This window comes from Lithobates pipiens, unplaced genomic scaffold (assembly GCF_037356315.1).
Source record: "Lithobates pipiens isolate NorthernLeopardFrog02 unplaced genomic scaffold, aLitPip1_a1.2 Scaffold_18, whole genome shotgun sequence".
Lineage (NCBI taxonomy): Eukaryota > Metazoa > Chordata > Amphibia > Anura > Ranidae > Lithobates > Lithobates pipiens.
In genome coordinates this window covers 638,599,425-638,625,740 of record NW_027507758.1, presented here as the reverse complement: position 1 = coordinate 638,625,740, position 26,316 = coordinate 638,599,425, and the positions used below count along the sequence as shown (strand labels likewise).

The 26,316-nt window shown below is 46.4% G+C and overlaps 1 protein-coding gene across 1 annotated transcript in view; it reads right to left on the bottom strand.

The window, feature by feature from the left end:
- Positions 1-26,316, bottom strand: part of LOC143986898 (uncharacterized) — a 1,277,526-nt gene that overhangs the window by 178,129 nt on the left and 1,073,081 nt on the right. The gene's annotated exons all lie outside the window — the stretch shown is intronic.

The following is a 26,316-nucleotide window of genomic DNA, read 5'->3' as shown; positions in this document are numbered from 1 at the left end:
GCTTTAAGGGAGTCCCAAACCATTCCAGGAGCCGCTGTCCCTCTGTTAGTCTGAAGAAAATCCCCTATTTTATCCCCTAAAAGGTTAGATCCATCAATTAGTTCCAACCAGGCGGGGTTTATTCTCCACTCTCTCAGTGGGGCGCGCTCTCCCGTATTCAAAGTTATAGCTAAAGGAGAATGGTCAGAGATCCCACGTGCCCCATATTCTATATCTGTCACCACTCCAACTGCCTCATTGTTCCCCAAGCCCATGTCTATTCTTGATAGCGTCTGGTGGGTACTAGAGAAACAGGAATACTGCCTATCCTGGGGGTGTCGCATACGCCAGATGTCGCTTAAACCAACTTCCAATAGAAGTTCATGTAATCGACCTGTTCTATTCCCAGCTGAACAAGGGAATCTATCTAGGCGCTTATCTATAATTTCATTGAAGTCGCCGGCAATTATCCATGGAATACCCATTTTGCCCAGGCTGAACATAAGAAATGTATCCATAACCTCTAATTTAAAGGGAGGGGGTATATAGATATTTGCTAGAATGTATTCTTGCCCAGCCACTAAGCAGTGCAAGAAAACAAATCTCCCCTCCTCATCTATCTGGGACTCTTTGCATAAAAAATCCGTACCTTTCCATACTAACACGCTCACACCGCGAGAGTACGACGAATAAAAGGAGTGATAGTATGCCTGGAATTTCCGGTCATGGAGCAGAGGGGCCGTGGTTGGGGTTAGATGGGTTTCCTGAAAAAAGAGCAGGCCAGGTCCCCTTCCTTCCATCTCTAACATCACAGACCTCCGTTTTTTAGGGTCTCCTAAGCCCCTCACGTTCCACGAGGTTATATTCCACCTAGCCATGGACCCCAGTAGTATTTCTCTCACCCATCTGCTCCAGTGATTGATATACCCATGGAGGGGGGAGGGTAGGGGGAGAGGGAACCGCTTCCTCTCTCCGTCGCCTCTCCCCTACTCAAGCTGTCCCCCTTCGCCGCCTCATCACCCACAGCATGCGTTCGAAGACTCCCCACCCAACCCTGCCCAACAGAGCCACCCTTAGGGGTCTCAATTGTAGCCGGTATACCCATACCCCATTCAAAGGTGTCCGAGCTCACCAACCCCCCGCATGATCTTATCACTCCCCGTCAAAAATACTTATAAAATGAGATCGTAATCTCTCCATAGTACCAATCCTGCCCAAAAAAAAAGAATTTATTTATTTTTTCCTTTTCCCATTTTTCCCTTCTTCCCCAAAAAAAAAGACTATATATAAATTCCCCCCCCCCCCCCCCACCCCACACTCCCAAATCCCACACTCCCAACTCAACTATAAAACCTCATTGCCCCTTTAAGTGTAGGATTGTGTAAACTATCTGTTCGCCATATAGTGTCGCAGTGTACTATAGACCAAAATACTATACCCCAACTATTAGTCAATTTATTGTATCATTTGATTTCATCCATCTCACCCAAGCGGCAGCCGTTTAGCTCCCCATTCCTTCACCGAGATGGGTTCACCAATTATTTCCAGTGATATACATACATAAAATTATATTTCCCCATGCGACCCCCCTCCCACCCCCCACACCCCCAACCTACCCGACACACCCCACCTATAGCCGTGTCTGTACCCACAATACAGACCAGCCTATAGTGTTCGCTTTCTCATAGTGCATTAACCAATCCCACCCACCCAACTCATCCATAACACCTCGTTTACAACTAATAATATAAAATTATATTATCTATTAATTCATTTTATGGTATCACAGTGCTCTATAATCCATAGTGTTTTACCACATTGCTAATTAATTTATTGTGCCCTTTTTTACCCAACACACCCAGTCAGCAAGCAACAGCCTTAAGGCTCCCTAATCCTTCACCGAGATAAGTACATAAACAAAATTGTTACCACAAATACAAATACAAAAGTTTGCATTCCCCCTTCCAACCCTCCCCAACCCTCACAGCCCCCTCATCCAACAAAAAAAAAAAAAAAAAAGGGGGAGAACTAGTACAGACCGACTCTGAGTATCATTAGAGGGCTCCCTTATGGTCCTCCAGCCAATTCGCGGCCTCCTGCGGAGAGCTAAAAAAAATTGTTGAACCCAAAGCAGACACTCGGAGTCGGGCTGGGTACAATAGGGCATACATTATATTGTACGATTTTAAAGTGCGTTTAACGGGAATAAACTCCGCCCTCTGTTTCTGTAAGTCCGGTGAAAAATCTGGATAAAATGACACCCTAGACCCCTTATAGATGATGTCTCCCAATCCCCTAACCCTCCGCATCAAAATCACTCGATCATTGTAATTGATAAATTTCAAAATCATTGGCCTGCAGCGTCCCTCAGATAGATAAGATCTAAGAGGAACTCTGTAGGCTCTTTCGATGCTGGAGGTCGAGGAGAAGGAGACATCCCCCAATAATTCCTTAAACCAATTTTCCAAGAAAATTATGGGGTCAGGACCCTCGCTACCCTCTGGCAGGCCAATTATTCCTGCGGTTCTTGTTGTCCATGTCATCAATTTTGGATGCCTGTGCGACAATTTGTTTCTGAAGTATGGTTATTTTTTCCTGCAAAGGGGATAATTCATCTTCCACCGTGCTTAATCTTCCCTCTAAAGCGTCTATTCTATCAATGGTGTTACTTAGTAGTTGACTCATAGCGTGTAGTTCGCTTTGAATATTGCTCAATTGGCTGTCTAGCCCAGAGATAGAGTTCTTGCAGTCGTTAATTGCCATCAGTATCTCACGTAGAGTCGGTTCCCCACCCCCCCAGGTTTTTGGGTTACCCTACTGTCCTCCTGGGGTAGCTCGCCTACCCCGCCTCCTGGCAGCGGGGTACCAGGATCTGGTGGAGGGCAACCTGTGCTCCTCCTGTCCCCCGCAGACCCCTGCATTTTGGATTGTCCCGGCGGGTGGTGTTGGGCTTTCCTGCCTGGGGAAGATGCATGTGCAAAACGCTCAAGCTTCGAGGCTGCAGAGGCTTGATTCAGCTTTTCTTTAGCAGCACGCGTTTTTTGATTCCCCTCTCCATGAGGTATATCTTCTACCGCTCTTTTGCTAAGCATGGTAAGGAGCTTGTGAAGAAATCGCTAAACCGGCGGGGGGTAGAGGATAGTACTATAGCAGTTAGTATCGCTAAACCAATACTTCCCAGCAAAAAGGCTCAGTTTTTGGAGAAAGAACCTGGGGGGGGGGGGGGGGGACCGGCCAACTCGCCAAGCGCCAAGCGCACAATGCCAGGTCCCTCGTTAACTATGTTTGCGAGGTAAACTCGCTTCAGCCAACAGTCCTCAGAAACAAAACAGGTAGGGAGAAGCAAGCGATCCAAGCCAACAGGGATTACCAAGCACCTCTCCACTTTGTATTATCAGGTAAGTCACAGTCTCTGCCACCCAGGTACTAGCGTCACATTAGGTTAAATAACGTTTCTCACCGCACCACAGTCAGGACATTTCTATCAGTGGAACAGGCAGGTATCGCCGGGAGGGTTGCTTCCGTTCGGAGCAGTCATGGAGCTTTCGCAGTGTGTCCTCGTGCGGCGTCTGGGCATTCGCCTATCTTCGGGTCTCCGATCGAGCACCGCTGTAGCTGAACTTTCCGCAAAGCCCTCCTCGGGTACACTCGGGAATCTCCGGCGGTCTCCGTCAGTGCAGAGCGACGAGCAGCGGCGAGCAGTGCACGCTACGGGAACACGCTCATTGCGGAGTTGCAATAGGGGGAGTCAAATAGCAGCAGCTGTATCCGTCAGAGAGCGACATTCCTCACAGCGCAGGGTGGAGGCAGGGAGCTCGGACACACGCACGCTCCCACTCACTCGTTCACACCCGACTCCATCCGGCCACACCCCCCCCTACTCCACTCATTGAAGGACTCAGCCCACAGTCCCATAGCTGAATTGGACTGTCACACTCCTATAGCTGGATTGGGCTGTCTCTCAGCTGTATTAGGCTGTCCCTCAGCTGGATTGGGCCGTCCCTTAGCTGGGTCGGACTGTCTCTTAGGTGGATTGGAATGTCACAGTCCCATAGCTGGATTGGCCTGTCCCTCATCTGATTGGACTGTCCCTCATCTGATTGGACTGTCCCTCAGATGGATTGGACTGTCCCTCAGCTGGATTGGACTGTCCCTTAGCTGGGTCGGACTGTCCCTTATATGGGACTGTCCCTTAGCTGGTTTGGACTGTCTTCACTAAAAGATATTGAAACATTAAAAAAATGTACTACTGTTAAAACTTCCCAGGGGGTTTGTGTATGAGCCCCAACTATAGTTAGCACATATATTGTGGTATTATATATTGAAACAAAGGGGTTTTTTTGCTTTTGTTTTGATTGGCTTTCAGTAAGTGCCTGAGAAAGGACCCTGGTATAAGTCTAATCTAATAGGGCACTCTTACACCAGGCTGTTTTCCTGCAGGCACCCTAAACAGACACCTGTTCAGAATTGACAGGCATTTGTTGGAGCAGCACCATGGTAGTTGCAGATCAAACAGAAGCAGCTTCTTTGGCTGCACAGGATAGCAGGACTTAATTTTCTGACTAAAGTTTCAATTTAAGTTTTTTTTTTATTGATGTTTTGCTAAATAATACAAGAAACTGAGTTATTTTGTTACTTGAAAAATATTGCACTTTATACCTATTATGTTCCATGCACTACTGAGCAAATATTCAAAGTTACATATTTATATGTTTTTATGTTTTTCATTTTTGTAAAAAAAATCACTTGTTGCATTAAACAGGTTATGTTTTAGAATATGTTGTAAAATTACTTTTTTTTTGTTTTATACTTTGTTGACAAATTCATTTCACATTTACGAGACAGCACAAAGGATAATGAGTAGGCAGCTGCACAATTTGATCTATATCTGTGTGCGTGTAACATATATACCCACCCACCCTATGTTTAATGATATTTGATTAAAGAATAATTGGCTAGAGAAATTTATAGAAACTGAATTCATAGTTCATAGGATTTAAGTTAATATATGCATTCATACAGTTAATTTTTATCATTTTTATAATATTTTTCCCATTATGGGCATGAGTGGGGCCTCGTGTCTAAGTTTTGCCTAAGGCCTCAGAAAGTCTAGAGCCGCTTCTGCCTACCCATTCACCTGAGGGAAAAAGTGTCAATAAAAAACACACTACACAGGTTTTTAAAATACTTTATTAGACCGCTCCGGGGATCTTCTTCCGTCTTCAGGAGTCTTCTCGCTGGACTCCTCCGCTATCCTGTGCTCTTTTACCTCTAGCTCTTTTACTAGCGGAGGAGCCCGGCTTTCTCCTTCGTCGCCGCCGCCGTCCGGGTGTCTTCTTCCGACTTCAGGGGTCTTGTCCCACTCTTCGGTTCTTCTTGCCAGGCCTCCGCTATCTTCTTGCAGCTCTTTTACTAGCGTTGGCCAGGTCTTGTCGCTGTCGTGTCCCCAAAGCACCCCCCATGTTGAGGGCATGTGGCCTGGTACGGCTCAGGGGGGGGGGGGGGGCTCGCTCGTCCCCACCCCCTTTCCTGACCGGCTGGGCTGCATGCTTGGATAAGGGTCTGGTATGGACTTTGGGGGAACCCCACACGCTGTTTTTACGGTGTAGGGGTTCCCCTTTAAATCCATACCAGGTGACGGGGCTGACGGGGATGGATCCAGTGACATTGACTTCCTTCGTTAGTTCCGTCTACCTGGAGCCACGTTCAAAATGAACGGACTTTATTCTGTGTGTGGGCAAGTCCATTCATTTCAAAAGACCTAGTCCGCCAGAAAAGTCCGGTGGTGTGTGGGAAAGTCCGCTTGTTCGGAAGGTCCGGTGGACCTCCACTGCAAGGTCCGGATTGTCTGCCGGACTAAGTCCGCTGGATAGTCTGATCGTGTGTACGTGGCATTAGGGCACCCCTCTCTCTCCTGTTGGGTCTGCTGCCTGTAACCTCAAAAAAAACATTTACCCTCAGTTTTTTTCTTCTTTGCTGGGAAGGTTTTTTTTTCTTGTCCTGGGTACGCTCCAGTGGCTACTGAAGCCCAGGTCCAAAGAGATGATCACCTGAGAAAGGCAATCCACAAAGCTTGAGCTTTGATGCTGCATCCCCTGACCAAGCTTTTAACCATCCGGCCCTTCTTGCAGTGTTTACCAGTGCTGCTGACCTGGCTGCTAGCTTCACTGATTCCGCAGAGGCATCTGCTAGGAAGCTGACTGCTTTAAACAGTAAGGGAAAAGATTTGAGCAGTTGCTGTCTGGACCTGCCTGCAGAAATGTGGGATTGCAACTGTGTTAACCAGCATTCTACATTTCTGGCAACGCAAATAGGTGCAAGGGCTGGCTTAAGCCCAATAGAAGAAGCATCCCAAGCTCCTCTCAGCAGCACATCGCCCCTTTTATCCATGGAGTACTTAAGGGATCCGAGGTCGTCAAAGGCCAAATCAGTCTTTTTGGAAACCTTAGCCAGCGTTGCATCCAACTTTGGCATTTTTTTGTTCCCAGGATGGGCCGGGTCCTTTTCAAAAGAGAAATCTGTGTTTAAGACTGCCTGAAAAGAATGGACTTCTTTCAGGGTGCTCCCACTCCAGCAAGATCAATTCCACTAGAGATTTGTATATGGGGAATACCCTGGATTTCTGTCCAATGACCCCCTGATACATGAGGTCATGCTTAGAAAGCTGTACCAACTCCTCTCTGATCTGCAAGGTATCATAGATCGCCTTTAATCGCCCAGCATCAATCTGTACCTGGACCCTCTGGAGGAATCTTCCTCTCCCTCTGAATCAGACCCTGAGTCCGCTTGAGAGGAGGCAAGTGGCCTGGGTTCCCTTTCCCTATCTTCACTATCCTCCTGACTAGCGTCTGATAGGACAGGCATACTTGCTGCTCTGGATAAGGATGTAGAAGGACCCTGCATCCTATCCATCATCCCTTTAAAAGATTGGAACATGGATGCAATCTCATCTTTAATGGGCGTAAGGATCTTATGACATGCCGTCATAGAATCGTTTTTAACCAAACTGCTGACACATTCAGAGCAAAGTGTTTTTTCCCAATTGGTACCTAGCTTTGACCCGCAAACGGCACTTCTTCTCCTAGGGGGCTGCATGTGGGCCTTGTCCTGGGCTTTACCCTAAAAGCCAAAAAGAAAAAATGCCCATGAGTGCCTGCCCAAAACCTTCACCACCACTGTTACAGGGATCAAATGGAGGAAGTGCCCAGCCCTTCACCTGTGGTTCCCCACACAGGAGCTGACATTTGGTCCAAAGGACCCCACCCCCCCCCATAGTAATACCTGGCCAGCCCTCACCATGCCTACCTGGGAGGTACCGGTGCAAGAAGAACTGGAGTTGACCGCCTGAGATGCGCAGTGCCCTCCATGGCTCCTCGGTGTATGCCACAGCCTCTGCTGGGTCTTCATTGCCCAAAAGTCTGCACACCACGCCTACAGACCAGAACCTTGTTTCTCGGCGCCCCCTGACGGTGCGGCCTCGCCAGAAGCCGCGTCACTTCCTTTCATTGGAGCGCACAAGCCCTGCCTCCGATGCACGCACGTCCTCCTCCCTAAACCCAGAACCCCCGGGTAAATAGGCACCGCTCACAGCGAGTGCAATGGAAGCTGTCCACCCGCTGGTCCGAGTCAATGGGAGGATAGAAGGCAGGTAACCCTGATGTGCAGTGTAATGGCGAATGGGTCTCCCTACACATTTCTAGGGGTCCAACTCTCTCCAAGTTCAGGCAGCAGTGGGAGCAGCTCTACTCTTCCCCAGCTAGACAGAGGGGAGCTTGGGCAGAGGAGAAGTCAACGCCAGGGGCTCACGTAGGACAGCCCTGATACATAGATCTCCCAGTTTCCTAACATGCTTCCTTCCTATCTGGCAGGAAACACAAAAAAAGAAGGGGAAGGCCTGGAGGACCTCCTTTAAACACATTTGGGTGAACATGTTTCCTGTCCCAGAGGGAGAAGCCCTATGTCTTAGAAGCTGTCCTGGAAGACAATAGGAGACATTAACGTTCCATATATACAGTGCCTTTAAAAAGTATTCACACCCCTTGTAATTTTCCACATTTTTTGTTATGGTACAACCAAAATCGTAAATGTATTTTATTGGGATTTTATGTGATAGACCAACACACAGTGGCACATAATTGTGAAGTGAAAGGAAAATGATAAATGGGTTTCAATTCTTTTTACAAATAAATCTGTGAAAAGTGTGGGGGGCATTTGCATGGCGCCCCCCTGAGTCAATACTTTGTAGAACCTCCTTTCACTACAATTGCAGCTTCAAGTCTTTTTGGGGATGTCTCTACCAGCTTTGCACATCTAGAGAGTGACATTTTTGCCCATTCTTCTTTGCAAAATAGCTCAAGCTCTGTCAGATTTCATGGAGAGCCTCTGTGAACAGCAATTTTCAAGTCTTGCCACCGATTCTCAATTGGATTTAGGTCTGGACTGAGACTGATGTGGCCGGACTTTTCGACAGCAAAGGTTTGACGGAACTAATCCATTGGACAATTCGATCGTGTGTGAGCTTCATTGGACCTTTGCTGTAGAAAAATCAGACAGACTTTAGATTTAGAACATGTTTCAAATCTTTCCGATGGACTCGAGTCCGGTTGAAAAATCCGTTTGTGTGTATGCTAGTCCGACGGACGAAAACCGACTCTAGGGCAGCTATTGGCTACTGGCTATGAACTTCCTTATTCTAGTCTGGTCATACATCATTACATTCAAATCCGTCAGACTTTGGTCTGATTGTTTGTGGCCAAGTTCGTTTGTTCAGAAAGTCCATCGGAACTCCGTTGAAAAGTCTCTCAGGAAGACCGTCTGACCTAGTCTGCCGGAAAGTCCGGTCGTGTGTACACGGCATTACACATGAATATGCTTTGATCTAAACCATTCTATTGTAGCTCTGACTATATGTTTAGAGTCGTTGTCCTGCTGGAAGGTGAACCTCCGTCCAAGTCTCAAGGTTTTTGCAGACTAGAAAAGGGTTCCTTCTAAGATTTTCCTGTATTTGGCTCCATCTATCTTCCCATCAACTCTGTCCAGCTTCCCTGTCCCTGCTGAAGAAAAGCATCCCCACATCATGATGCTGCCACCACCATTATTATTATTATTAGACAGGATTTATATAGCGCCGACAATTTTCGCAGCGCTTTACAACATTAGGGCAGACAGTACAATTAATTCAATACAGGGGGGAATCAGAGAGCCCGGCTCGTTAGAGCTTACAATCTAGGAGGGAGGGCCAAGTTATACAAAAGGGTAATAGCTGTGGGGGGGGGGGGGGGTGAGCTGATGGAGAAAATAGAAGTGCAGTTGTTAGATGGAGGCAGGATAGGCTTCTCTGTAGAGGAAAGTTTTCAGGGATCACCTAAAAGTGGATAAATTTGGAGACATTCTGACAGATTGGGGTAGGGAATTCCAGAGGGTGGGCGAGACTCGGGAGAAGTCCAGGAGGTGGATATGAGAGGAGGCGATGAGGGAGCTAGAGAGCAGGAGGTCTTGGCAGGAAGGAAGAGGGCGATTAGGTTGGTATTTTTAGATTAGGATCATGATGTAGCTGGGGGCAGAGTTGTGGATGGCTTTGTAACTTAGTGTAAGTATTTTGAATTTAATTTGTTGGGTGGGTGGTCCCCATTAGAGGGATTGGCAGAGAGGGGTAGCAGACACTGAGCAGTTTTGTAAGGTGGATGAGTTTGGCAGCAGTATTCATGATGGACTGAAGGGGGGATAGTCTATTTAAAGGTAAGCCAATGAGGAGGGAGTTGCAGTCAATGCGAAAGATAACCAGGGAGTGAATCAGGAGCTTTGTGGTTTTATTGGTTACAAAGGGACGTAGTTTAGAGATGTTTCGGAGGTTGAGGCGGCAAGCTTTGGAAAGTGATTGGATGAGGGGCTGAAAGGAGAGTTCAGAGTCCAGGATAACACCTAGCACCCTGACATGTGGGGATGGGTGGGTGGTTGTGCCATTGCTCTTGACAGAGAAGTCAGGGGAAGAGGCACATGGGGGAGGAAATATTATAAGTTCGGTTTTGGACAAGTTGAGTTTGAGGAAGTGTTGTGACATCCATATAGATATGGATGTTAGTAAGTTAGTGATGCGTGTGGAGACTGATGAAGTGAGTTGAGGGGTGGAGAGATAGATTTGGGTGTCGTCAGCTTAGAAATTATATTGAAAGCCATGAGTGGCTATCAGCTGACCCAGGGAAGAGGTGTAGATTGAAAATGAGAGGTCCAAGAACAGAACCTTGGGGGACCCCAACAGAAGAGAAGAGGAGTGGAGGAAGTAGAATTGTAAGTGACACTTAAGGTGCGTTGGGATAGGTAGGATGAGAGCCACTGAAGAGCACAGTCACGGAGACCAAGGGAGTAAAGTTTTTAAGGAGGAGAGGGTGGTCAACCGTGTTAAAGAAAGCTGAAAAGTCCAGAAGTAGAAGTACAGAATAGTGTCCTTTGGTTTTTGCTGTTAATAGATCATTTGTGAGTTTTAAAAGAGCAGTTTCTGTGGAGTGTTGAGGGCAAAACCCAGATTGAAGGGGATCAAGAAGGCTATTCTTAATGAGGTGGTCATTCGGTTGTAAACCAGGCGTTCAAGGAGTTTAGAGGAAAAAGGGAGCAAGGAGATAGGGCATAGATTGTTAAGATTGGTAGGGTCCAAGGTCAAGGGTGTTGCCATCAGAGTGAGTAGAAGCCTGTACCCATTGCTTCAGGTCAAATGAAGAGGTTAGACTTATGCCGCGTACACACGATCAGACTATCCGGCGGACTTAGTCCGGCAGATAAACCACCGGAAAGTCCGCCGGACTTTCCTAACGAGCGGACCTGCCCACACACAAGCTGACTTTTCCAGCGGACTAGGTCCGCCGGACTATGGCAGGAGTCCAGCATCCTCTGGGACTGTGACATCATAATGGGCAGGGACATCACCAGGTGACCCCGCCCATTGTCCCTATATAAGTCGCAGTGCAACACGTTCCCGTCATTACGGCCAGAGACAGCGACGAGTCAATATCTCAAGGAAGGAGAAGAAGAGAAGAAGAGAAGGCAGCGGCAATAGAAGACCAGGCCACCGCCAGTAAAAGAGCTGGAAGAAGGAGGCCCGGCAAGAAGAACCAAAGAGGGGGACAAGACCCCCGAAGTCGGAAGAAGAGGCGGCGGCAACAGAAGACCGGGCCACCGCTAGTAAAAGAGCTAAAGGAAGAAAGCGGAGGCCCGGCAAGAAGAGCCGAAGAGGGGGACAAGACCGCCGAAGTCGGAAGAAGACCGCCGGAGCTGTGCAATAAATTATTTTTCCTGACCGGCCGGGCTGCGTGCTCGGATAAGGGTCTTATATGGACCTTAGGGGGGACTCCCACGCCGTTTTTTCGGTGTAGGGCTTCCCCTTTAAGTCCATACCAGGTGACAGGGCCAGCGACGTGTCAATCTCGCCCCCGAAGGCGGTGACATTGACTTCCTTCGCTAGTCCTGGCTACCTGGAGCCGCGTTCAAAATGAACGGACTTCTCTGTGTGCGGGAAAGTCCATTCATTTCAAAAGTCCGGTGGACTAGCACACACACGGCCAGATTGTCTGCTGGACTCGCAGTCTGGTGGACAATTTTTGAGTCAAAACTACTTTCTAAGTCCACCAGACTTTTGGGGAAAAAAAGTCCGCCAGAGCCCACACACGGGCGGATTGTCTGGCAGACTCTGGTCTGCCGGATAGTTTGATCGTGTGTACGGGGCATAAGAAGTTTAGAAGTATCAGGAGTGTTTGTATTAGCAGGGATGTTAAAATCACCAAGAAGGATTGTGGGAATTTCTAAAGACAGAAAGTAGGGTAGCCAGGCAGAAAAGTCATCAAGGAAAGTGGATAATGGTCCAGGGGGGCCGGTAGATCACTGCAATTCTTAGGGAAGTTGGAGAGAATAGACGTATACAGTGAGCTTCAAATAATGAGAGTGAAAGAGAGGGAGGGGAGTGAATAACCTGGAAGGTGCTTCGGGGGATAGGAGGAATCCCACTCCACCTCCCTTGCGTCCATTAGGCCTAGGGGAGTCCAGTGAAGGCCACCCTGGGAGAGGGAAGCAGGTGAAGGGGTATCAGATTTGTGGAGCCAGGTTTTCGGTGACAGCAAGTAGATTAAAGGAATTAGTGACAAAGAAGTCATGAATAACAGTGAGTTTGTTTCAGGCAGAGCGGGCGTTCCAGAGGGCACAGGAGAGGGGGAGGCTGGCGTTGGGAGGAAGAAGAATGGAGACTAAATTGCGTAGATTGCGACTAATGCCAGAGGGTGTAGGGTGATGGGTGTGTTGGGTACAGTTAAATAAGGGAGGCCCAGGGTTAGGGGAAATATCTCCAGTGGTTATGAGAAGCGAGGGAGGTAATATGAGAATACGATTTGTATGAGGGGACGTGCTTCATTACCCTGGGGGGTTTGTTAGCAAGTGGGCTTAGAGTTAGAAAGAGGTGATGAGTGCAGAAGTAGGGGGAGGGGAGAAGTGAGGGTGATATGTACAGATTGTGGGGTGGAGTAGGGGGGTGAAGAAAAGAGAGTTTGAGGAGAGAGGCTGCAATTGTGAAAAGGAGGAGGAGAGGTAAAGAGTGCATGTTTCAGAGAGGAAGGTGAGATAAGTTGGAAATGAGTTCACCTGCAGTCTGCTGTTGTTTGCTTTGTGCAAATTGCTGAAGTGCAAGAGCAGAAGTGCCACTTATTTAAAACGTTTGCAGACCAGCCGCCGTCATTATACTGTGGCAGGTCGGCACAATCCCACGAGACTTCGTAGCTATACGTTGGCTCCTTTAAGCAGGATAGCAGGTGCGCTGCACTGTGGGGGTGGCGATGCTTGTGGCCAACGGTTGCGATGACCGCCGGCCGCAAGCGATGGCGGGCATGAGAGGCAGGAAAGGGACATGTGTCTAAACACATAAATCCTTGTTCTGTTCTGTGAGCAGAGACAGATCGTGAGTTCCTCATAGCTAGGAACCAGAAACTGTAATTTCCTCTAGGTCAGTCCCCTCCCCCACTTTTATTATATAGCCAACCTTGTAAGTATGGTAGAGAGTGGGTTTTTATACTTAGATATTATTGAAAACATGTATCTCACACAGAGTGGTACTGTGGATACATAAAGATACAACATGTGCCACGTCCCAATTTGGCATGAAGAAAAGAGAACAAGAAGGGGAACTTCTGGACTTTTTAGGCACCATAGACAAAACAATAACCATAAAGTAAAATCAAAATTTTATTTATTTAAAACGTATGTTCCATTGTAACATACAACATAATTTTTGAAAAAAACATCTATCACAACAATACTCATAAACTCCATAATATACAGTATAACCCGCGACTATACATTTTCAAATTTGAAAATAGACAATATACATTTATTTCATAATCTTCAAAATATAATTTCTACTCGCGGTATCAGGTATGCTGTTTAGAAAAGGGGAAGCTCTACATGTTTCACGTGAATTGACACGCTTCTTCTGGAGCGAGGTATTAATGTGACTGGTAAAGTAATAGAAATAAACAACAAAAAATAACAAAAATGTATTAATCATAAACATTCATAACATATACATAACAAGTTATACAGAGGTGTTATTATATAGTATGGGTCAACTTATAATATGTCACGGATATCACACAACATCAGGGGTCAATCAGTCAGATAGGAAGGCACAACGTATATAGGTCACTATGGGGACATATAGAACATAGTATCTATGATCCCAAACATATAAAAATGTTTCCAAAAAAACTTACTCAAAAAGGTACTTTCAATGGGGACTATGAGGGGCTGAATTCCACACGTAGAGGACTGCTACGAATCCAAATATTAATGGCGGACAAGTGTATTTATTTAATAGTTGTTATAAAGGGCTGTAGCCCCAAACACAAAAGGGGGGGGGTATAAATCCCCACGAAACCTACAAACAAGAGATTCAACATTTATTTATCAAGGAGAAAAGAACCATTCTATAATTAAATAAAGGTATAGAAAGGCACGGAATGACACTGCAAGTGATAATGGAGGGCCGGGCATGACAGTGTGACTAAGGGACATTGAGGGTTAATATTTTTTGCAAGGCAGAGAGGAAGTCAGGTGGCTGGACATCAGTTAACTTTGTGGAGGAAGGGGAGGAGCCTTATAAAGGGTGTGGGCGGAGTAAAAATTCAGTCCGTGGAGAGAATCTGGAAGAGGAGGCAGCTTTTCCCACCCTCCCTCCCTATAGATGTTTATTTAAGGTTTTAGTATTCTTTGGTATGGTGTTGTCGCTCTGTTTGTTTCTTTCAGGTGTCGTTTGATGGACGTCATGACAGCAAGCTGTGGTCTTTTGAAGTGGCGGTGTTCTTGGTGGTCTTTGACGGTTGACGGTAAATCAGAGGTGATCTGATGGGGTGGGGGGCTCATCAATAGTATCGGCCCCTCCGGTGTATTCCAGAACGGTGGATGGAATACTGGTATGTGTCACTGCGGGAGGTTGTCTCCGACCGGCTACAGGTGGAGGCCTGGTAAAGTAAAATGGGTACCGCAGTGACTTTTGGTGTTTGGTGGAATTATGGGTCACCGTCAGAGATCACCAGGATGGGCAGGTTATGGTTGTTGTGTTAATGTTGTATATATATATTTATTGATTATTTATATATAGATATATATATATTTTGTTGGAGTGTTGATAAGTTGTTAATAAAGGCTGTTGTGGCCATTTTACTCCAAAGAGAAAGTGTGGTCTCATTTGTTAATGGGTTGAAAGGTAACGGGAAGGTAAAAAGGGGTGGGGGACTAATTAAGTTGGGGTTACAAAGGAACCTTTAGGCTACACGGGTCAAGGAAACTCACCACAGATATAGGATGTGGTGTCTCCTAGGATCTCTTTAAGTTTTTTACACAAGGTTGGGATAATATGTAGATTAACTGGCTATCTAAGCCCATGTAAGAATAACCACTTCCACCAAGAGGCAGTGCTGGATAATTGTTGCAAAGCCAACCAGATCTGTAATATTATTATAATAAGGTTAAATGACTAAAGCTGCAGTGGTGTCCTGAAATGTTCAGTAAAAGAGTGCCATGTCCCAGCACTTACCCGTGCGGTCCTCTAGAGGTGTCAGCCAAATCTTGTTTCTCCCCAGAATCAGCTGTGCAGAGTTAGCGCAGAGCATGCTGGTTAATATACCTGTTCATTCATAAGAATGGTAAACAGCTGTGCAGAGCTCGCGCAGAGCGTGCTGGTTTGAATACACGGTTTTATTTTATTTTATTTTTTATGATTTTTCTTTTTTCCTTGGGTAGGATCAGACCATACAGCAACTCCTTCTATTATATTTGATTGAACTCACACGCATGCTCCTGAAGAGTGGATCAATCAACAAAATGCATAGAGCTATTATAGGCCGTGTCCCGATGATTCAATTGATATCTGTCAGTATGTATAATTTTTGCTATTATTCGTTTATACTCATGTGGCAACCCGTCTACATTGTGTGTATGGATATACATTTTTATGAATTGTACCGGTTTGTACACACGACGGGACTTTTCGACGGACTAGCTCCAATGGTCTTCCTGACTGACTTTCGGCGGAGGTCCGATGGACTTTCTGAATGAACGGACTTGGCCACACATGACCGGACTAAGTCTGTTCAAAAGTCCGTTCATTTTGAACGTGAAGACGTAAACGGGACTAAACAAGGAAGTTCAATAGCCAGTAGCCAATAGCTGCCCTTCCGTCGTATTTGGTCCGTCGGACCAGCACACAGACGAACGGTTTTCCCGATTTTTAGTCCGTCGGACTTGAGTCCGTCGGATAGATTTGAAACATGTTTTATTTCTAGGTCCGTCTGACTTTTGGGGAAAAAAAGTCTGCGGGAGCCCACACACAATCGAATTGTCTAAGGGATTCCGGTCCGCCAGACCAAGTCTGCCGGAATGTCCAATCGTGTGTACGCAGCATTACTCATGATTATGCATTTGTATGTTAAGTTATATAATAAACTGAATTCTACCTACGTGCTTCATTCAAAGTCCCAATCCCCTTTCCCCTCGTTTTTTGACATATACAGTGGTGTGAAAAAGTGTTTGCCCCCTTCCTCATTTCCTGTTCCTTTGCATGTTTGTCACACTTAAGTGTTTCGGAACATCAAACCAATTTAAACAATAGTCAAGGACAACACAAGTAAACACAAAATGCAATTTGTAAATGAAGGTGTTTATTATTAAAGGTGAAAAAAATCCAAACCATCATGGCCCTGTGTGAAAAAGTGATTGCCCCCCTTGTTAAAACATACTATAACTGTGGTTGTCCACACCTGAGTTCAATTTCTCTAGCCACACCCAGGCCTGATTATTGCCACACCTGTTCACAATCAAGGCATCACTTAAATAGGAGCTGCTTGACACAGTAAGGTCCACCAGAAGATCCTTAAAAGCTACACATCATGCCGAGACCCAAAGAAATTCAGGAACAATTGAGAAAGAAAGTAATTGAGATCTATCAGTCTGGAAAGGGTTATAAAGCCATTTCCAAAGCTTTGGGAATCCAGCGAACCACAGTGAGAGCCATTATCCACAAATGGCGAAGACATGGAACAGTGGTGAACCTTCCCAGGAGTGGCCGGCCGCCCAAAATTACCCCAAGAGCGCAACGACGACTCATCCAAGAGGTCACAAAAGACCCCACAACAACGTCCAAGGAACTGCAGGCCTCACTTGCCTCAGTTAAGGTCAGCGTTCATGCCTCCACCATCAGGAAAAGACTGGGCAAAAATGGCCTGCATGGCAGAGTTCCAAGGAGAAAACCACTGCTGAGCAAAAAGAACATCAAAGCTCGTCTCAATTTCTCCACAACACATCTTGATGATCCCCAAGACTTTTGGGACAACATTCTGTGGACCGATGAGACAAAAGTGGAACTCTTTGGAAGGTGTGTGTCCAAGTATATCTGGCGTAGAAGGAACACTGCATTTCATAAAAAGAACATTATACCAACAGTAAAATATGGTGGTGGTAGTGTGATGGTCTGGGGCTGTTTTGCTGCTTCAGGACCTGGAAGACTGAAAAGGAACTATGAATTCTGCTGTCTACCAAGAGATCCTGAAGGAGAATGTCCGACCATCTGTTCGTGTACTCAAGCTGAAACGAACTTGGGTTCTGCAGCAGGACAATGATCCTAAACACACCAGCAAGTCCACCACCGAATGGCTGAAGAAAAACAAAATGAAGACTTTGGAGTGGCCTAGCCAAAGTCCTGACCTGAATCCTATTGAGATGTTGTGGTATGACCTTAAAAAGGCCGTTCATGCTCGAAAACCCTCTAATGTAACTGAATTAGGACAATTCTGCAAAGATGAGTGGGCCAAAATTTCTCCAGGACGCTGTAAAAGCCTCATTGCACGTTATCGCAAACGCTTGGTTGCAGTTGTTGCTGCTAAGGGTGGCCCAACCAGTTATTATGTTTAGGGGGCAATCACTTTTTCACACAGGGCCATGATGGTTTGGATTTTTTTTCACCTTTAATAATAAACACCTTCATTTACAAATTGCATTTTGTGTTTACTTGTGTTGTCCTTGACTATTGTTTAAATTGGTTTGATGTTCCGAAACACTTAAGTGTGACAAACATGCAAAGGAACAAGAAATGAGGAAGGGGGCAAACACTTTTTCACACCACTGTAGATAGGAATGGAGGCAATTGACCTCACCAGATCATATAAAGTCCCAACTGTTCTCCTTTTTCTTATAGCAATATAGTGCACTTGGTGGATGCTCTGTTTTGAATATCTGTAAATATTTTGTAAAGGAGAGGTCTATATTTTTTCACTTAAATGATTGTGCTCACTGGCCACATATGGGGTATGCCCCCACGGCCTTGTACATATGTTATTTTCCCTTTCCATGTTTGTGGTATACTCCTTGTAGATTTTTGTAGGGGCAGAAGCCCGAAGCCAGTGAGGACATGGCTTGTTTTGGTGGGGGGGTGGATGTAGCACCCTCCTAGGTAGGTGCTAGAAGAGAGTATAGTTTTTCTTCTTTTTGCTTATGAGGAAGATTGTTCGGCAAATTTAGAGTGCTCTCTGCCTACCAGGGAGCAGGATCTATTGGTAGGGTCTGCTCATGGTGCCTAGGTGCATCTCAGCTTGTTTGAATGTCACACACTGGTCCAATAGGGAGGCATATTGGACAACGGGAGGGGACCTGACAAGTGAGAGCATGGTCATTGTTATAGCCCTGGCAATTGGCAGAGGAAAGTGCCTCATTGCCTGCTGGATTACTGTATAAATGCTAAGGGCACATGTGCTCTGGGTCTTTTAGCTGGAGAGTGGAGTCCCACGGGGGGGGGGGGGGGGCGGCTGCTCCTCCTCTGTAGAAGCTGTTATGTGGCCTCAGTTTTTTTAACTTAGGGCCTGAAAGTTAGAGAGGAGCTGAACCCAAAGGTCCTGCAAAGCTGACTGGAAGGGAGACACCAGCAAGGATCTGATTATGCCTACTGGGAGTACAGATCTGTGTCATGGGGCTTGTCCTTTGAGGACCATCCCTTCAGCTAGAAGAGTCAGTGGACGGGTGTTAGTCAAGGGGATACTAGAGAGTATCCTGAAGATAAAGTAGTTGCATCAAGTCTGTTGCTAGAGAAAGCAAGAAGGCTTAAATTCTCCATACTTGTGGCTGTATGGTTAAAGCAATGTGTCTGCTTCCACAAATAATCTGGTGAGGCCAAGTGAGAGTTGTCCTTATCTACAGTGAAAGGTTCAGTTGGAGTATCCCACTAACCCATTCTTCCATCCAAATTCCACAATAAATATCAAAAAATCCAAGCACCCTGGACTGTTTATTGAGTAACAAGCAAAGGTAATTGACGGGAGAGGAACGGCGTAACCTGATCCTAGTGGATTTCTTAATCAATGAAAACGGAAGATGCTTCTGAATCATTTCCTGGCTTAATTAGCTTTGATTCTCTGACAATATTCCCATTCACCTTCTCATTGGCTAATCACGAATTAGCATACATCTGCATTGATTCAATTATCACCTGTTTCTTCAGACCCAAAGTCTGGTGACGCGTCGTCGTTGTTGGCCATTTGTGCATTAACTTTATACCTCACTTAAATCTCATAAATTACAATTGGTGAATGTACTACGAACCCTGGGGAATCCTGGCTCATTGCTATGATTAGCAGCTGCGTTATTTCCTGAAGAAGCTCGAACTTTGAGCGAAACATGTAGAAAATCGCAGCTCAGCTTTCGTGTTTTTATGTACAAAATCGGGGTAATTCTGTGGTTGTTCCACACTATACCTTGCATAATTATATTTTATAGTTATATAGTGATGTTTTGTGTATTATTTATGTATGTTGTAATAAATAAAATTATCCTTAGCAATTGATACTTAATCGCTGATTTTATTGATCTGATACCTGTAAAAGTCCCAGGGCTGGTATTCCCCAGCCCGTTTTGGCCCTTTTTGTTCTGTCTCTATATGTAATTTTGGGATGTGGTATCCTCTCTATTCAATCCCTCCATCTTAATCTTGAACTAGCTAACAAGCAAAGGGGATTAAGGAAGTATATGTGAAAACCCCCAACAACAGTCTTCAGGTAATCAGAGGGAGGCCTAAGATGTCAACGCACAGCAAGCCCTACAGGGACATCACTACAGGTGTAATCATTATGTTTGGATCAGACATCCCAACCTGCAAAAACTCATTTCAGGGAGAAGACAAACTCATTTCTGGGAGGTGATGCTCACAACTAGAGGATGATCAAATGAATTGTAATCACTATACAGAGGTTTACTACTTCTGAGAAATATTAAAGGAAAACTCTAACCACCATGACCACTTCAGTGATTTGAAGTGAACATGGAGGTAGGAGTCAGGGTGTGCAGTGTTTCTGCTTGGAACAGGTAGGGGGGCCAAGAGAGAGTGAGAAGTGGGGCTGAGAGAGAAGAAGGGGCTCAGAGAGGGGGGACAACTGACAGAGAGATGGGGGCTCAGAGAGAGGGTGGTGGACAGAGAGGGGGCTGAGAGAGAGAGGACAGGCTGAAAGAGAGAGGGTGGTTGAGAGATGGTGGTCGAGAGAGAGAGAAAGGGGGCTGACAGAGAGGGTGCCTGAGAGAGAGAGAGGAAGGGTGATAAGGGGTCGACTGACAGACAGATGGAAAGCTGAGAGAGAGGGGGCACAGAGAGAGGGTGATGGACAGGGGGGGGGGGCTGAGAGAGAGGGTGGGCTGATAGAGTGGGAGGGGATGAAAAAGAGGGGGGCTGACAGAGAGAGTGGCTGAGAGAGATAGAGAGAGGGAGGGGGGCTGAGAGAGGATAGTTGAGAGAGAGGGAAGGGGGCTGAGAGAGAGGGTGGTTGAGAGAGAGAAGGTGGACTGACAAAGAGAGGGGTGACTGACAGAGAGGGGGGGTGGACAGCGAGAGGGGTGGCTGAGAAAGAGAGAGAGCAGGCTCAGAGAGAGGGGGCTCAGATAGAGGGTGGCTCAGAGAAAGATGGGGCTGAGAGAGGGGGTTTGAGAGGGAGCTGAGAGAAGGGGAGGACTGAGAGAGAGGGGGCTGAGAGAGGGAAGGGCTAAAAGAGAGGGGGGTTGAGAGAGGGAGGGCTGAAAGAGAGAGGTCCTGAAAGACAGGGGTGCTGAAAGAGGGGGCTAAGAGAGGTGAGGGAGAGGGAGAGGAGAGAGACCTCTAGCCCTGTACCTATCTGCAGTCCCTCCTCTGTCACATTGTACTAGAATCTGCAGATCCGCAGCCTGCAGACCTGTGTGTGTATGATGATGATGTGATGCTACAATATATAAAGTGAAGGTAGTTCTGCGCTATGTAATACTACAATACCTTCCATTCCATGCCAGTCTGTCTTCTTGTGAAGATCCGCTTTGATCCTTTCATCCAGTCAGCTTCTCCCGGGCTTTCTTCTGTGCCCCAAGTCATCCTGTCCTTTGAGGACAGTCCTCGCTCTGGGCCTTATGTGATGTTAGAGAGCGGAGGAAGTTGAAGCAATCCATGCTCCTCTAGAAGCACGGGGAACGGTACGCTGCGCCTGCCCAGCTGCTAAGGAAAAGGCGGTGCTGGAGGAGCTCTTCTTCTGAGTCCTGGGCTCTCTCAGGTCCACCCAACTATCTGCACTCAGAGCACTGATTACCTCCATGTGTGGCAATGGATGCCCTGCCCAGTGGCTACCTGCACCCTAAAGGTGATGCGGATTGCTGCCATAGTGCCACTAGCACCTATTTGCCCCCACTAAATAGCCATAACACTGGGGACAGTACAACAGCATCCCTTTACATTCTGCACCCAGCCCTGGGGTGGTGCCCCGTCTGCCTCCCCCCATGATATGCCACTGGTCACATAGCCACTGGGAAGGGGAGGGGTAGAGAATGAGGCACAGCTGCACAGGCACTCACAAGCACAAGGCGCCCTCTCTCCTCTCAATGGAGAGTAGGGAAGCCAGCGGTTGTGGCTGCACTCCAGGCGACTGCCTAGTTTTGCCTAACGGTAGCACCAGCCCTGGGTGCACCCCACGCACCCACCCAGGATCGGCCCTGCAGCCGGGATATTGCGTGGCAGTTGCGGGTGTCAGGGAGCCACAGCCAAAATGCGGGAGAGTCGGGATGTCTGTTGGATCTCACCAGTCAGGAGCTTTTCCTGCCATCCTACATTCTCCCTTCTGAGGATTGTTCTATCCTTCCAAACAATTTTATGAAATCATCAATGCATAGCTCCCAACTGTTCCCGATTTTGAGGGACTGTCCCTGATTTGGAACAATGTCCCTCTGTCCCTCTTTCCTCCTCATTTGTCCCTCATCTTGGTCTGATCTATATAGTTGTAGCACTAACCCCCAAAGGAGCTGCTGGTTTGATTGGGCTTACCGTTACCTTCTTCACTTCGATTTGTGTCTAGAGTTTCCCGTGGTAGATGACCCAGAAACTTTAGAGACCGATGACAGATCCGCTTAAAGGGATTTTTATTTGCAAAAACGTAGTTAATGAACAGTCTCTTAGTATAGGATCAGAGGGTTAGGAGGAAAGTTCAGGTACTCTAAGTGTCAAAGTCAATAATGAAGGATTTGCTTACTTCGACTAAATCCAGAGAATAGCCATTCACAGCTGGATGTTCACTCAAGTTGGACAGTCCCTCTCTCACAAGGCCTAGCAGCCAACAAGGTGCTTAAATCGGGAATAAGTCTCTGCCACAGAATTTGTTGTAGAACACGAAGGAATAAGTCTCTGCCACAGACGTTATTGTAGAACATGTAGGAAACAAGGACTTGCAGAACACTCGTGTGATACCTGGATCTTTCAGCCAGTTTGGCGATACCCACGAGACCGGATTCACTTAGGTACTTCAGCCCCACCAGGCTCTGCGTGGCCTTCTTCTGAAGAGTCCTCCCCTGGATAGCTACGAAGTTGCTGGGCCTCTCCATGACCGGAGACAGCACCAGACGACCTCAGAATCCTTTCTTTAGTTTTCCTTGCCTCGGGTTAGCCAAGAGACATAAAGTCAGGTGGATCCGCACCCCAGGCCATAGCCTTCCTGGGGGCTGGTCAGGAGGACCAGGACCATGTAGTCAGAACATACTTCTGGACCGGAACCCCGAACCACGTGACAACTGCATCTTAAGTACCCTCTCCCAGAAAGTACAGCAAGAGTGGTACTCCCACTGGGCTGGCTCTGAGAAAGTAACCTTAAAGCACCTGACCAGACTGTGGTTCCATGCCTGCCAGAAGAGACAGTGCCCCTTATGGCCAGGCTGAACACCCTATAGTCCAGTCAGACTGATGCTGAGGTCAAAATTTGGAACAATTATACCCAAACCAAACTGCAGTTCAGGTGTAACTTAAATTTCAAAACATATAGCACGTGCTCTTCAGGAGCCGGCGCTACATAGTTATATATAAAATGCACTTTTTATCGTTCAAAAATTGTTTCCCAGAGCTAAACCTTTCATCTGATTTCTAAATTGATGCATTTGTAAATTTTAACAGCCAGTGTAAAGGAATAGAAGTGGCAAAAAAGCACTTGTGGGTTTAGCCAATCATTTTTTTTTGTATGATTCTCCTTTAGGGGGTTGGCAGAAGGTGTTCTTTCCCTACATACTTTTGCTAATAGGTGTCCTTCATGCTCATCTCAAAAAGTTTGGAGGTATGTTGATAAGTCCTCTTTCTATGTGATTGAGAAGATCTTGAATCGCAATGTCTTTATGGCTGAAGTGGATGACTCAGTCTATATGTTTTTTTTATTGTTTTACAATTTTTTTCACATTAATTATTTTATTTATATAAGCATATACGAGAGATCTATTCTCCACCACCATTCCTATGTAAACATTACATACTTGCAATTTATGTTTAACATATTCACTATGAGTGGACTGATATATATATTTACGCTTTTCGATATATTTTTGCATTTTCTTCACCAAAAAGTTCAATTGCGGGAGTTATGTTACATGAATGCTGCCAGACTCATCCACCTTACCAGCCATTCAGTGTCCTCCACCCCTCTCTGCCAATCCCTCCACTGGCTTCCAATCACCCAACGAATACAATTCAAAGTACTAACAATAATTTACAAAGCCATCCATAACTCTGCCCCCAGCTACATCACTAACCTAGTCCCAAAATACCAACCAAGCCGCTCTCTTCGGTCCTCCCAAGACCTCCTGCTCTCTAGCTCCCTTGTCACCTTTTCCCATGCTCACCTCCAGGATTTCTCCAGAGCTTCTCCCATCCTTTGGAACTCCCTACCCCAATCTGTCAGACTGTCCCCTAATTTATCCATCTTTAGACGATCCCTGAAAACCCTTCTCTTCAAAGAAGCCTATCCTGCTTCTAACTAACACTGTTTTACTTCCTCCATCAGCTCATCCCCCCATAGCTATTACCTTTTGTGTCAATTGACCCTTCCTTTTTAGATTGTAAGCTCTAACGAGCAGGCCCCTCTGATTCCTCTTGTACCAAATTGTAATGTAACTGTAATGTCTTCCCTCATGTTGTAAAGCGCTGAGCAAACTGTTGGTGCTATATAAAACCTGTATAATAACAATAATAATAATAATAATAATAATAATAATGAATGGTTATTACGAGATGTTTCTTGGGGCTGCAGTTCCTCTGAACTCCACAAGATGGTGATCTTACTGCTAGCCAGACAGGAAGTCTCTATGGAATACAGACAGGAAGTGGTGTCAGGTACAGACAGGAAGTTCCGGGTGAGAGGTGAGTCGGGAGGAAGTAGAGAGAAGACGTTGCTGGAAGTGGCAGTAGAGCAGGTAATAAGATCTTATTTTCTATTTACAACCAGTAAACCCCCCGTCATGTCCGTCCTCTTCCTCCATAGTCACCGTGATGTCTTTTATCTCCAGCAGATGATGATACACACATATATAGTGTGGAAATGTAGAATAACCCCTTCAGGGTCAGAACATTTCCCCACTTACGGGCCGGAACATTCTCCTCATTTTCAAGATAAATTCTAGTAATATGATCCTTAAAACAAACAGCACTGACAACAAAAAGACAAGACAATGACCATATTGACCATGCATGGCCTACAAAGGGCAATTATTACACTACACAGGCAGCCAATGGGCAATCATTACAATATGCAGCCAACACAATGATGGAGTGCGGGGGTCAGGAGTATGGAGCATAGAGCCCCTTACATTGCTGGTCAGGACGAAGAAAACATTCCCCAGCCTGCCATAAGAATATGTTCCATCATTGGTGTCAGAGGGAGGAAAATACTAAGGTAAGTAGTGGTGTCTCTGAGGAGGTAGTGGGAGTAAAGGACTCCGGGAGCCTCTGAGGGTGTACTTCATCTGAAGAACTTTGGGACCCCTGAGGAGGAAGTGTAGCTGAAGGACTTGGGGGGGGCCTCCTAGGAAGTAATGGGGCTGAACAACTCGGAGAGGTTAGTAGAGCTGTGGGGGCTCTGAGGGGGTAGTCAGACTGCACTGCTCTGAGGTACAAGTGGGTTTAAGGGCTCATAGGGGCTGTTGGCCTCTGATGGTCCTCTCACCCCACCTGCACATACTTCTCTGACCTACTTAAAGGAGAAGTCCAGCCTGAGCTCTTTTGGCTGGGCTTCTCCTATGGGTCACATGAGTGCAATTCGTTTTGCACTCTTGTGACCTGTTTTCAGCAGAGCGCAGGCTGACGTCGGCTCTCTGATGATGTCACCGGAATCAGTCCAGGCACGGCGTCATCACGACAATGATGTCTTGATCCGCCAGGTGCCTGGACTGATGGCCATCTCAGCTTCTCAGTGAGCCACTGAGACAGTCGATCCACAGCTCGGTGCTCCAGTGAGCGCGGGGGACAGATTGGAGAGCTGCCGACTGACAGGCAGCAGCTCTCTGCCTGGTGAGCTGTGAGAACCGACCTATCAAAGATGTTAGATCATTAGGTTCTCAGTGAAGAGGCACCGGGGGAACAGATGCAGCATCCACCTAGGTAAGCATGAATCTGAAAAACAAAAGAACAAAAATCACACTTCTCTTTTAAAGATCTTCTGCCAGCAAGTGAAGGAAGCCTTCACCTCACCATTTCACCTTTCTAGAAATATATTGCAGGATACAAAATAGACCAAGAGAACAAACCCCTCCCCCCCGCTGTCCTCCTACCAGCACTGAAATAAAACACACACACCAGTAATGTGCACTACAAGGCCCAGCCCAACAGACAGCAGTCTATGGTAAGAGCATAATGAGGACAAATGTTCATTCCAACATACAAGGGTCCTGCAGCTTGTCAGATAAAGATCCGGGAAGATCCAAGGAGCTCAAACAACAAAGAAATGACAGAGCGAGATCCTCATTAGAATGATGAAGTCATTTATTCCATAAAAACAAATAGTACACTTACATGTTAAAATCTTTATAATCAGCATAGATGGCAGATGGGTTGCTATTGGAGAGAACAAAACCGACTCCTCCCCCACAGTTCTGTAGTCCACCAGCAGGATCTCCCTGCTATCCAATCCAATCCCTTCTCTTACTGCAGAGTGACAGCAATATCAATCCTGTCAATTAGCAGGCTGCCGGAGATTGGAGCCTTGCAGCCGGAGTTCTGGCAATGATCTTAATTAGCCAACAACTCCGGCCAAAAGTCAGCAAGTTCCCCTTCCTGGACATCATGATGACCCGACATTGTCCTCACAGCACTGCCTCAGAGCAAACAAGTCAAAGGAAGGATCGTATTGATCATTCCTTGTCTGCAGATCTAAAACTAATCATATCCAGTTCAAAAACGACACAAACCCAACAGAGAAAAGGGAATTTACTATCCGGCAGGCCAAGAGGGTCCCAGACCTCAAAAATGTAGCAGACACTAAACAAGCCAAGCTAAATGTGTTCCCATGG